This window comes from Agelaius tricolor, unplaced genomic scaffold, assembly GCF_023055355.1.
Source record: "Agelaius tricolor isolate 1412-34295 unplaced genomic scaffold, bAgeTri1.0.p SCAF_10, whole genome shotgun sequence".
NCBI classification, from domain to species: domain Eukaryota; kingdom Metazoa; phylum Chordata; class Aves; order Passeriformes; family Icteridae; genus Agelaius; species Agelaius tricolor.
In genome coordinates, this window is record NW_027269270.1 from 25,296,207 (window position 1) to 25,309,670 (window position 13,464).

At 40.9% G+C, this 13,464-nt stretch overlaps 1 protein-coding gene across 6 annotated transcripts in view; it reads right to left on the minus strand.

Annotated features, from left to right (window-relative positions):
- Positions 1-13,464, minus strand: part of SEMA5B (semaphorin 5B) — a 264,183-nt gene that overhangs the window by 185,850 nt on the left and 64,869 nt on the right. For 4 of the 6 annotated variants that reach the window (XM_071435279.1, XM_071435278.1, XM_071435282.1 and 1 more), the window contains exon 2: positions 3,366-3,589. The exons of the other annotated variants lie outside the window; for them this stretch is intronic. The gene's annotated coding sequence lies outside the window, so the exon portion shown is untranslated. The remainder of the gene's footprint in view (positions 1-3,365; positions 3,590-13,464) is intronic. 6 annotated transcript variants of the gene reach the window in all.

Here is a 13,464-nt window from a genome sequence, read left to right on the forward strand (position 1 = left end):
CAGTTCAATCTCTGCCTTTCAAACAATATAAAGCAGTATAACTTTCAGGAGTAACACCTCATCTGTTTTTTTCTCCAGACTGCCTATCAGGAATCAAGCATTAAGTAAACATTTGAAAAGTGTTCCTCTGAGAGCAAAGGTTTAGATTTGAGTCACAGGATCCATTGAAAAGAAAAATTGCTTCTGTGCATTGGGACAGTGCCTTCCCTTCTGAAAAGTTTCTAAAAAGAGCAAATGGAGATAATCTTTTTACAAGGTATAACCCATACGGAAATTCATTATTCTTTCCCTTTAAAAAAAGTCAAGATATTTCAGAAAGTGAGAATGAAATCACTATTTTAAAACTATTAAAAATATGCAGAAGATTTTCTAACAACTATAGCCAGTAAAGGCATGGTTAAAGTGCTTTATCATGGTCCTAAGTGAAGCTCTGATTGATGAGAACAGGAGATAAACAAAAGAGGAAAAGACATAATAGAGCCCTAAATCACTAAGAGTATTTAATCCAGAAGTGGGGGTATATATACCCACTGATTGTTGATTAAATATTTTAAGGATCTATTCTTCTCCCAGCACAAAACACTCGCTAGAGTGGCTTCAGCACTGCAGCTCCCTGAAGGCTGCATTACTGCTCGTTAGCCCCATGCAATCACCACTGTGGATGCAGAGCTGAAAGGAATCATTGTTCCTGCTGCACAAAAGCTAAACTGAGCCTCCAGAGAAGGTGAATGATTTGCAAAGGATTTTACAGCAGACCAGTGGCACAGCTGGGGGAAGGGGGAAACCCCAACTTACCAGCCAGTGCTTCCCAGACGCAATTCCTCATTGCTTGCAAGAGCAACCTGAAGTTAGGCATTATTTTCATTCCTGCCTTTTCCATACACAGACATGACTATTAACTTCAGACTGTCACCAAAACCATGTACATATCCATGGAAGGTCACAGAGGCAGGGCCCGGGATAGTGCTTGAAGACAATACTTAGCTCTAGGTTCTACTTTCAATAGCTGTGAAAGATAAACTCTTTCCTTCAGTAGAGTTAAATTGGAGATGAAAGTTTGATCCTAAAAGGCCTAAACTAGACCTACAGCTGCTTGGCAACAGTCGTCTGTCATAGCCAACACTAGTCCTGAATTCAGTCTGATTACACAGCATTGAGTATGGCAGGCACCTGAGGACAGAGCATAATCCCACACCAGAGCACACTGGATACACAGGCAAGGCAGGGTAAGTCATGGAGCCAGACAGAACGTCCTGGATGGTCACACCAACCTACACACTTTTCTTTAACACTAAGAATTCTTTAAGATTAATTAAATCACTAAGATTAATTTAGGTGATTAGATGAGTCAAAAATTCAGAGGGAGCTGTTGTTCATTACTTTTTTTCCCCCCCTTTGGGTACTCCAAGAGACCTTTTAAGGGACAGGTGATCTTTTTAACATATAGTTATTGTTCTCATTAGCACTAAATCCATGAATATGAATATGAAAAGAATTCAAGGAGAGACAGGAAATGACTGCAAACATTTTTAGTTAAATAAAATTCCTATTCTTCCTCCAAAGAGTTCCGTTTGCACCATTCTGGCGCAGAAGGTACCACTCTGGGCAAGGAAGATCAAAGAACTAAAAGCCACTGAGCCAAGTTCACCTTTCGCATTGTTTCTTAGCCAGTGCCAGGATACTGAGAGCAACTCTGCCCAGGAAATCTCCAACATGACTCTTTTCTGATTAAAGCTTATCTGTTGACATTAACACATCCAGTCTTTTGGTTTTGCCAGGTCTTTCAAAGAAGAGATGTGAGGGGACCAAGCCTGTGCTGCTGGTCCTGTCACTGCTCAGCTTCCCACCAGCTCACGCTGCAGGACATGGGCAAAACAGCAACAGGGCCAGGGCTTTTACAGGCCAGTGCACAGCCAGCCCACAAACCAAAGCACTGGAAGTACAAGCAAATTTTAGGATCAAACTCACAGGGCTTTTAGGATCCCTGATATGCAATCAAACAGTTCTCAATAAAATAACATTCCTCTGCCCCTTGACTGCCCAGGGTACAGGAGAGACTTGCTTGAGCAAGCCTCTGGAGCCTAAGGAGCACATGACTATCTCTTTTTTCTCTAGGCACTGTGGCACTCATTCCCTTTGGATGTGTATTTTTGTCCAGCAGCAGAGTTAGGCCATATGATCCCATTCTCCCTTGTGAGATGACCAAGTCTATGCTCAGTATAGCAACCTGCAAAAGAACAGTGTTTCTGGGATTTCTGGGGCTTTCTGAACACATCTCTGCAGACTGCTGTCTGCTAATGGCACCACTTGATTGATTGATTCCTGCAGCCTCCTTCACGTCTCCTCTCTTTCAGAGGACTCCCAGCCTGGGAGCTGTCTGCAGGACTGAAACTGACACTTCCCCTGGAAAAACATCTTCTGGACCCATATGTCTTTACCAGACAGACCAAAGGGAAACAAATCAACATGATTGGACCAGATCAGTTGTTCTGGAAAACTCTGTGTTGGGTCCATCATTCTACAAAATCAGACAAAAATATTTTATATTTCTGTTAGAATAAAAAGTTTATTTTCAATAAGGAACTTAAAAATGCCTTTCCATTTTCCAAACTTAAACTACAACCTTTCCAAAGTGGAAACTCTTCCTAGTTTCAGACAGCACAAAATAAGCACAAACTATAAATAGTACCTTTTTGTAGTGCTTCTATGGAAAATCTGTTGAGTTTTTGTGGGATATATTGTAGGACCAAACTAATCAATTTCCACTCAGCATTCCCCTGCTTATACTACATCACATCTATCTGTCATAATAGGTTCTTGTGTAACAATGAGCTCTAGCAAAATACACAAACACTATTTTGGATTTGAAGTAGTATATAACCAGGGTCTGCAGCAGTGATCCCCCTTTTTAGTCAAGTGTGATTTTCCCACCCATTATACAGCAGCTAAAAAGTTGTGTCAATTCCCTACACTGCAGCAGACACATGTTTCTTTTATAACCAAATGATTAGAGGAACATACATGCTTTATAGACAGTCTGAAATATAAGGTTCCTAACAAAGTCAAGAGAGAAAGTCCCACTGAGTCTAATGACAGCAGAGTTAAGTCATTGAGCCACTGGAAAATGCTGCATCTAATGTCTGTCATTCTTTGCCTTTTCCAGAGTCACAAATAGGCTGTGGCAGCCTCAGACACAGTGGCCAAGTCTTCCAGCTCCCAGATTTGTGCTTTAACTACTTGACATATCCTCTCATCACTGGAGCAGGAGACAGAATGATCAGAGACCAAAACCCCTCACATTGAGCCATCTGAAAATATCATGTTTCAGCCCAACAGAGACATGTGTCATTCCATCACTAACTCACCAGCCCAGAGGACAAGTCCAAGACAAATGTCCCGGCAGCAGTCCAAGGTCAGAGTCCCAGAAGGTAAACCCGTCAAGAATGGGTGATGTAAACACTCCCTCTCAGAGACAGTCCCACTGCAGTCTTCTCTGAATCCCTTGGACTCTGCAAACTTCCTTCTCTGGCATGCCTCTTTGGACTTCTTCCTTCTAATTTTCACATAAGCTTGTTTGTGGATGATTTATCTATTAAAAAAAAAAAAAGGCACATTTTTCCTCCATTAAAAAAGAAGTGTGTCTGCATTTGGCTGACACAAATAATGGTGATACAAAGGCCTCTTTGAGGAAGGATCTCTCTACTTCATGTCCTTCCTCTTTGCTGAGTTATGTGACAAAGATCCTGGGAACATAGCTCATAAACTTCATGGTAAGCACCATCTCCCCTTCTCCCTTTTCCCTCCTCACAAAAATTTTTGAAACAATTTAAATTATCCCATTCTGGGTCTAAGCATTGAGTCTGATATGTCATAATTTCTGAAGGGTCTACTTTTCTTCCATCACCGACCAGGACACAAAATCCCTATTCAGTGTAAACATAACTCAGGTTAATTTTTCCAAAGACCATTTATTTTTACTTTCTGGTATGCACAAGTGAGTAAATATTACTTGATAGGCTAGAATTTCATGAAACCCAACTAAGATGAGGGCTCCAGATCACTAGATGCAGCATAAACATATGGTGAAAACTTTGTAATCATCCCCAAGACTACAGAGGCATCTTGTGAGGCAGCCAGGAAAGGAACTGAAGTCAATTTTCTGAGTCCCTGTGTAGAGCCTTAAACATAAACCATCTTTCCTCCATATCTCTGTTCTCAGAAAATGCATATTTTCTCAGTTTCTGCCTAGCTAGCAAATATCAAAAGCAGTTTTCTGCCTCTAGTATCAACTCAGTTACAACAATTTTAATTGCAATTGGTTTCCTAAGTCATCGTCTCCTCTCACGGTAATTTTTGCTGAAAGTTTACCTCCTGTCATTGCATGGGCTCCATTCTAATCAAGCCACACTTTTCTGTCCACACTTTTGGCACTGCATTTAAAAATCAAAGTGCCAAATCCCTCTGTGAACTACTCAGATGCAGCACTTATATATGCCTATCAAATTCAGAGAGAAGTCAAACTTTGACCCTAAAGAAGATGATAAATGAAAACATGACAGTGCTCCTTTGGCTAGAGGAAAAAAGAGATTACTTATAAAGCCTTTACTTAATTCTTTGTATCTGTATTACAAAACAAGCAATTATAAATCTCCTCAGATTGTTCTAAACAGTACAATTAAACCTATCAAAATGAGATGCACATGCCAGCATCTCATAAATGCTTTTCCAAGCAGAAACATTAAGCACAGTTGCAGCCCCACTTCAGGTCAGTGCAGTCCTGCAATAATTACAAGTGCTAAGAACAGAGCAAAGACCAGATTCAGGGCAGAACCCATCCTTTTTCAACTATATAGAAAATAAATTTCAAAGGAAGCTCAAGAAAGAGTGAAGGGAACTTCAGAAGAGTGATGAAATCCCAAGCCTGCCCCTATATGCAGAGCTAATGATGGCTCTGTTAGTGAGCTGAAGAGGAATGGCACAAAGGATGGAGAATCTGCCAGACACTGACAAGCCCAGATAAAATGAAGAGTTATAAACACTTATAGAGAAAGACTTGTTTCCCCCAGTGATGAACTACTCTCTTCAACTGCAGACCCAAAGCAGACACAGAACTAGTCTATGGTATCTAACCCAAAAAAATGTGACTGACACCTACTTAAAGGAGGGAAGATACTTTAACTAAGTCCTTAATTTAACAACACAGGAAAGACTTCCCCCACAAAGCACTGCCCATTTTACATAGGGATACAGATGGGGTCTGCTGGGGGAAGACCACCTGGCATTTGCACCCTAAGGAGCAACTCAATGTCACAGCATAAAGGACTAAAGCTGGAATCAGTTACATAGCCGGGTCCAGTACATGCTACACAGTAGTAGATAAATATTTGTCATGTGTTATATAGGTCCAAAAAATATTTTGGCCAAACACTGTGGAAGTGTTATCTTTCCTATGGCACTGGAACACTGCCAGTATAACTTTCATAGGTTATTGTTCAACTGCTTCAACGTCTCGTATGAGAGCTGGATTAAACCTGCGACTATCCCCAGCCAAAAAGATTGAGTTACTGCACCAAAATCTCTTGTGCTGACTCCTGATAACTCACATTTGCTGTGCTGACTCCTGATAACTCACATTTACTTTCCTCAGCTTTTACACTTCTTTCTTTGACATTTACTGCCAGTGCACCTGCTGCCATTGTTTCCACAGAACATCACAAACACTTTGTTACTGATTTTCACCAAAGAGCAGAGAAGATCTGGGAGTAACTGGGATGGCAAGTTCTCCAAGCAACATACAAACTTTTGATTGCAACAGAAACCTAGAAGCAAAAACTTGAAATCTCACAACTGGAGTGAGAGTTTGCGGCTAAAGTGACTTATACATCCAGTAAGGGATGCTGCAGAACCAAGAGACAGGACAGATTGTAAAAATGGACTCACTTGTACTGCAGAGGAAATAATGTCCACAGCAGTACAGATGATTTTCTGCAAGTGTTTCTGTATTTGCACTGGGGAAAGAAACTTGACTAGCAACCAGGTTTCCATCTGAAAATCTCTGGTAGCTGGAAACTGCTAATTTTCCACATCTCCAATGAAAATCTCAAAGCTCAAAGAAGATCTCTATAAAGCAATGTTTTTACAGGAATAAATTTATCTTTCAGCCAGCTCTCTAACACACACATCCATAGTAGCATGTAATAACCAGTGCTAGTATTTAGGCTGCCCAATGTTCCTTGCTGAAAGCAATACTACTCTATTTCTCTTTAGGACACCTCCCATTTTCATTTCAGATAATTACAGAATAAAATCTACTGTCTTCTCCACTTCCATTGCTGTTGACAGAGACCAAGGCCTAAAGACTTCTTTTCCAGTGTACAGTTAGATCCCTAGCAAGCTCTGCCCATCAGATTATTCCATTAATTTTCCAAATGACATGAGATCACAGTTTTACATTAATTTCCTGATGATTGTCTAGGTCCTGGAAAAATTGCATCAAATTTTGAGCAGCTCAAATCCTTATGAGAATTCGGTTTCTTAAACACAGTAATGATCAGCTGTTTTGGACAATAGAAACCACTTCCATGCGCTGGATGCTACCCTGTCATTTTCAGACATTGCAAAACTCATCAGTTGACAGTCATTAACTGTTAGCTGGGATCCCTATGCAACCTCATCAATTTGTGCCTATCAATATATTTAAAATAGAGCAAGAACTATCAACTCTATATCTGTGCTACAAAAAGATAAACAGTTTTGTTAATCACTTGTCTTTATTGTATCAGAATCCCTGATTTAAATATCAGTATCAGTTCTTGCACAGTTCACCAATTGCAGTAAATTTGCACTGGAAATTCATTTGGCTCACATTTACTCAGATGTGAGGTTCTGGCAGTATGCATTTGTAGTCTCTTTTCCATAAAGCCTTCCTGGAAACACAGAGACAAGGCTGTTTTCAGACATGCTCCTAAAATGTGCTGTAAGCAGGCAGGAGCCCAAGAGCCCATTTGGAGCAGCAAGCCCGGCAGGTCGGGAATTTAAGATCACCCACTGTGTAACAACAGCCATGGGGTCAGCTCTGCCTCAAGGAAACAGCAGGAGTGGAATACAAGAGTAGGATTTCCAGCAGGTACCTCTGAGGTGTTCAATGTCCTCAAACAGTGAAGAGTGAAGCACCCAAACCCCCCACAACCCCATGAAGAGTCCCCCCCAGGCTTTCTATAACACAGTTTTGACCAGGCACAAAAGTCATGAGGCTGTAAATCTCCATCACCTGTACAACCCCGACACACTTAAGTTTTTGTTTCATATTATGAAGATACAAAATATCCAATTTCTTTCTTTGGTGTTAGAGAAACAAGAAGGATTCTACAGTGCTACCATAGCGCCTTTATCCAAACACGGATTATTAATGCAACTAATGGTCATGATGGACAAGGCTGACAAAACACCACTGGACTCTGCTGTTGAACCCACTGTATCAGGCAGGAAAGACTGAATGTCACACTTGCTGATTTCAGAAAACAAAGTATTTCTACCTAGTTTGTCATAACTACCTCATTAAGCAAATGATTTCCCTTTTCTGCCGGCCCCTAACCATCTAAAAGTTTAGCCTCATTTCCAATTTGAATTTGCCCTTTATTAAATTGAATTCACTGTTCTTTGTGTTACTACTTGTGTTATGTATCATTTCCTTTTCCTGGTATTAAATGACCCTTAAGATGATCATGCTGCCATTAAGCATTTCTCTAGATGAAACTGGCTAAATTCATTCCTGCTTCTCTATTTCCTTTAATGGTGCAGTGTTCCTTTGGAGTCTGGTTTCTGTCATTAAGAGCATGATCTTGGTGCATGATGCTACAGGTGTGATCTTAGCAACAGCATAATGACACATTTGTAAATTTTCTTATCCCAACTAAGCTGCTTTTCAACCTTCACTAAAATGAATGGTGTTTTGATAACTCCCATCCACAAATACTTCTTTTCCTGACTGCTTTCATTTTGCACCACTCATCTCAGGATAGATTTGCTGATTCAGACCAGACACTTCCCTGGTGGCACCACAAACACCTACACATGGAATTAAAAACCCATTGGGTCTCAGTACTGCCCAAGCCTTTGGCAGAGAGAGCTGGCAATCAGGTTCACAGTGATGTGAGAGGCACTGGCTTATGCTGTCAAACAGGAATGAAGTTAAGAACTCTTATGTTTTCCTAAATCTTGAGCTCTGGGGTACAGGATTTACTGTGGGATTGGGAATCCAACAACAGTAAGGTTAGTGCAGTTGTGAGTTTCAACTGAGCTGCCTGTCTCTTCATTTACATATTCTTAGCTATTTTTCATATGCTTTCCTGTATGTCTTTCTCTGGTCCTGGACCAAACCCCATTTTGGAAAGACATTTCTGAGCTACCTTAATAGGCTTAGCCTCCCATATTTCAAATCAGCATCAATGGACAGAAGTAAGAAAACTTGTCTGTTCAGTTCAGGCACAGACATCCCTCCCAGCTGCCTTCTGCATGTGTACACATGCAATCACACAATCACATCTGCTTCTTCACCAATAGGATCAAACCTCTTGAAATTCTTCCATGGTTAACTTGCAAATAACTTATAACCCAACCAGAGACCCACCTAGAAGACTGCTAACAGTACCTTCATTCTGCCTGCCAAAGCTGTTCACTTCTAAGGCTTTTTTTTTAAACAAATATGGATATGGACATATATGTGTGTGTGTATGTTTGCATATTTATATATGTGTGTATATATGTACATGTCCGCATATTTATATATGTAAGTATAAATATATATGTATAGTTACACAGACACTTATTTGTAATTTTGGCCTCATATGCCCCCAAAGAACAAAACATTTGAAAATTATTCTTCCAGTAGGGCTATGACAGCATGGTGAAAATCTCTCTGCTCTTAATTAGTCAAAGGCTCTTAAACTCAGGGACTTATAAACTACCAGAAGTAGAAATCTATTGAATGTAAGTAATGTGCTTTAGATAAGCAGCAGGGAATAAAGTACAAGATGGCCCAATGTTACTTGTCTTGACAATGTTTTACTTTTCCTGGGTCAGTTGCAGAGCTTTTAGTGTTCTTTCTTTACTTTTAATGAAACTTTACCACAGAATCTCCCCTGTACCATGACCTGGAATTCAGAAAAACAATGCAACAGCCTATATATATTTTTCTGATTATATTTTCCAGAGCCAATTTCATACTGACTGTTTATAAGTCACTCACCAGAAAGCAGAACAGAAGAAAAGAACATTTTCCATCTCTTTACTGAAAAGCAAAAAGCCTCAAACCAAACAAAATTGTACACAGCTGTGTGACACCAGCAGTGACTTTTATGATACCATATGCTCTGCTGAATGGTGTTTCACTCAGCTGATGTAGCCTTACTGAAAGGTTAATAAAGAGGCATGATCTTCGGCTAATAAAGGCTGAGTCTGTTATAAAGGAGATAGATTTCAATTTGCAAGAAGAAAGAGGGGAGGGAAAGAGACAGGCAGGAAAAATCTCTGCTGAGGGCACTGTTGGCACGCCATGACTTGTAATGCAGGGACAGGGGCCTTTTATGGGGTTTCACTATGACAGCACATGGGGCAAGCAGAGCCAGGACCTGCTCCAAAGCCCCCTGCAAGGTTCTTCCCCCAGAGCCACACGGCAAACCCAGAGCTTGTTTTCCAGCTTAAGCATAAGAGAAACCAACATCTCAGTTCTTATCTGCTTCTGTATCTGACACTATTTATCACTCTGATGGGCTATGTTACAATTAAAAAGATATAAGGGGGTTGCCAGCCTGGGAAGCTTTTTTCATCTAGGATGCAAAAGAAAGTCTGAGATGCAAACCACTTTAGAAGCACACACATGGAATTGGGAGATGCACCGTCCCTGAGAGATGGGGCTGGGCCACCCATAGGCACCAAACAGCCTTCAGAGGAAAGACAGATCCTCACCTGCCCTTTCTACCACTGCCTAGAAAGTGGGAAACCAAGGTGATTTTTACTGAAGCAAGCCTTCCTTTCAAACATGCATTTCTGCAGAGCCTGGCAGGCTTCTTCCAGCCTCCCAAGAAAGCATTTCCAGCACACCCTGTCCCAAGACCCTCTGTTCCCCCCACACACACTCAAATCCCATCAAGGTAAACAAGTGATAAGACTTCAGGATTAGGTCTACTGACCTCAGAAGGAATTTTGCTCAAACAAGCATTAAGCCTGGAAGGATTTTGTCCTTACTGAGAGGCTTCTAAAGGTTTCCCACATAAGAGTTTCAGGAAAATGACTTGTGGAATTTACATCCCGCTTTGCTCCCTCAGACATTTTGGCAGCTTATCCTGGAGGACACCAGAGCTGGCACTCAGACAAGACGTCAGCTCACAGCCTAACAAATTATTGATTCTCTCCTCGCTTTGAAGCAAGGCAACAACAAACTCCTAAATGCACTGCATCCTTCACTATCTCCCTCCAGAGAAATACCCATCTGTAACCCTGGCAGTAAGGGGGTGTTTCCATCCCAGGCCATCTCAGGTGGACAGAGCTATGCGCTTATGTATTTTGTTCTCAATGCCCAGGTGAGATTTCTGCACAGAACAACTTTCAAATTCACACTGAGACACAGCAAGACATGTATACAAATACTTGAGTGCACATATATGAAAGAAATTGAATTTGGAGTACAAAAGGTGTCCCACAGAAAATGGGGTTAAGAGCTTGTTTTCCCCAGTATCACATTATTAAGAGATAAACAGAATTTTTCATGCGTCATACACTTAATGAGCACCAGATTGAGGACACAAAAAGATCTTGACATTGGCTTGAAGAAACAAAATGTTCAAAATTATCTTGACAACTTGAGGCACTTCATCATAAAAGGCACATCACCACATGAACATCAGTTTTTTGCAATTCCTGTTACTTCTCTGCAACTAATAGCAACATTCCCCATGCTTTCTTGTTTTCCTCCAGCTCTCTTCACTGCCCACTCACTAAGAATGTAGGTTCTCCCTTGACCCACTGCTCTGCAAGGGCTGTGCCTTCTCCTGCTGCTGGTATCCCAACTCTGCAGCCCCAAATGCCAAAACCAGCACGCAGCCACCAAAAAGTGCTGGTGACTCAGCACTAGACTGATGTCACGAGCAGACTGAGGAGTAACATCTACTTCTACCTCTCTGGGTGTAGTTGTGGGAGCAGCTTTCCCTTGTGTGAAGGGGTAGAAATGAGGCTATTTGATGGAATCCATCACGGAATGCCTTGTTGGGATATACAGGAGAGGCCAGGAACCAAACCCAATAGATGCAGCTTGCAGATGTTCAATACATCTCGTATGCGATGCCTCCCCCTGCCTTGCACCAGCTCACATTAGGACGAGAAGGGGTCCCTTGGGCAAATTCTGCATTCTCACAACTGAGAATACAGATAAATCCAGCAGCTCATCTATTCTGCCTTGAAATGTTTCCCCTGCACCTGAAATCAATATGGTCTTCATGCAAATTTTTACTACATGTGCTGCATGGATTCTAAACATTCATTCAGTCGACACACCTAAATAGCTCGGGAAATGATATTATAACTTAGCAAGTCAATGATCTACAATTTTATGTCTCCCTAACCACATATTTATAAACAACACTATCAACATTGTTAAGGCTACTGTGTGAAACTCTTATACCATTTCTAAATGTATTTTTTTGCAAATACTACTTTTATCAGAAATATTAAACAGCAATTTCTTTTGCTCCAGGCACTCTTTTTTGATTAAGATTGATACAATAGAGGTTTCAAATGTGCAAAATACTCTGTACCACAAATACTTTTTATTGTCCTTGTGAATTGCAGTATGTCCCAATTTCAAGAGTCTGCTTTGCTTTAGATAACGTTGCCAAGTTACTAAAAAAAACCATCAGCAGTGGACTGTTTGCATCCCAGGGTCATAATAATGTATCCTGGTGATACTGAAACATCAAGATGTAAACAATAAAGAGACAGAAGGATGTTGACCCAAGTGGCCAAGTCTAAAAAAAATCTGCATTTCTAAAGCACAGCAGGATTTTGACCATGGGATAGTACAGGTATAGGTACCTGCAGAACTAGGTGCTGATTTTAGCATTTCTCACATGAATTTGCAAACTGAGTTCATATGTTGGGCTCACAGCAGAACAGAGACCTCAACAGATGCAGATTCCTGTACACTGAAGAGGCTGGAATAATTACTCCTAGCCCCAAGGCAGAGAAATAGGAGAACATTTGTTTTCAATATTTAAATCAACTAATGCTGCAGGATATCTCATCATTAATACAAACACACATAATAACAGGCAGAGGATAGCACTGAGACAGACACCTATCCTGCTACATGGTTTTGCAGCCTTAAAATACCCTGGATAGAAATCAAATATGAGCCACTATTAGCTGCAGCAACATTTTTTAGGAGATGGACTGATAGCAAGACAAGGCAGATCGTGAATCTTTTATTGGGCTAATATATAAGCTGTAACACATGAGCCTTCAGGCCAAAGAAGTCTTCAGGAGCCTGGCAGCAGAAAGAACATTTCTGGCCTGAAAGCATCTCAATGTTTTGAGCCCAAACAAAGTCTCCACCTCTGCCCATTTTATCTTAAGCAGCTGAAAATACTTTTTGCAGCCTGTTTTTGACAGTGACAATGACAACCTGCACAAACCCAGCAGGCCCAACAGAAAAGTCCTTACTGCTTAAGTGCTCTGTTTGGTCTCTGTCCACCCAGGCTATTTATGGAGCAATCACAGGGACACTCACAGCCCAATCATGGTGACAGGCAAGTTTCGCGAGAACTACAGTCACACAATTAACAATTCTCTGTGAAAACACACAAATTCTTTCCCCTGTGACACTTGGGTGTCCCTGGAAGTGACCACTGCAAATCTCTTGCAATTACAGTGCAACATAAGGGAGGAAAAATACTGTTGTCAAGGTGTTTCTCAGAGATGAAGAGATGTGGCCAGGAGTGACTTCCATCTCTTTTGATGATAAGGTTTCCATACAAACATAAGGGCCACTTAGCAGAGACTTGAACAAGGTGTTTCCAAACTAAAAGACCGAGGGGTGTTGGTTGAGTTAAAAAGCTGAGCTCTGAAATTTGGCACTGCAATAATTCAGATCCTGCAGAGACAATCATAGGAGCCAAAAAGAAAAACAACTTTATTGTTGTTCACATAATATCACAAAATTTGTGAAGCACAGAGGGTTTAAGCAATTTGGCCACCAGGATCAGAAACTTAACTGTGATCTCATGCATCTGCAAAACACCTTTTGCAGCAGAAAATTGGGTTGATTTTTCAAGTCTCTAGGAAGCACATAAGTACTGAAATAGGGTTTCCAGCAGCAGTAAGGCTGAAGTGGTCAGAAAAATCTTTGGAAAATTTCTTTCCTTGAGCCAAAACAATTTGTGGTACCTTATCAGTTCTGCTAAAATTGTGTCT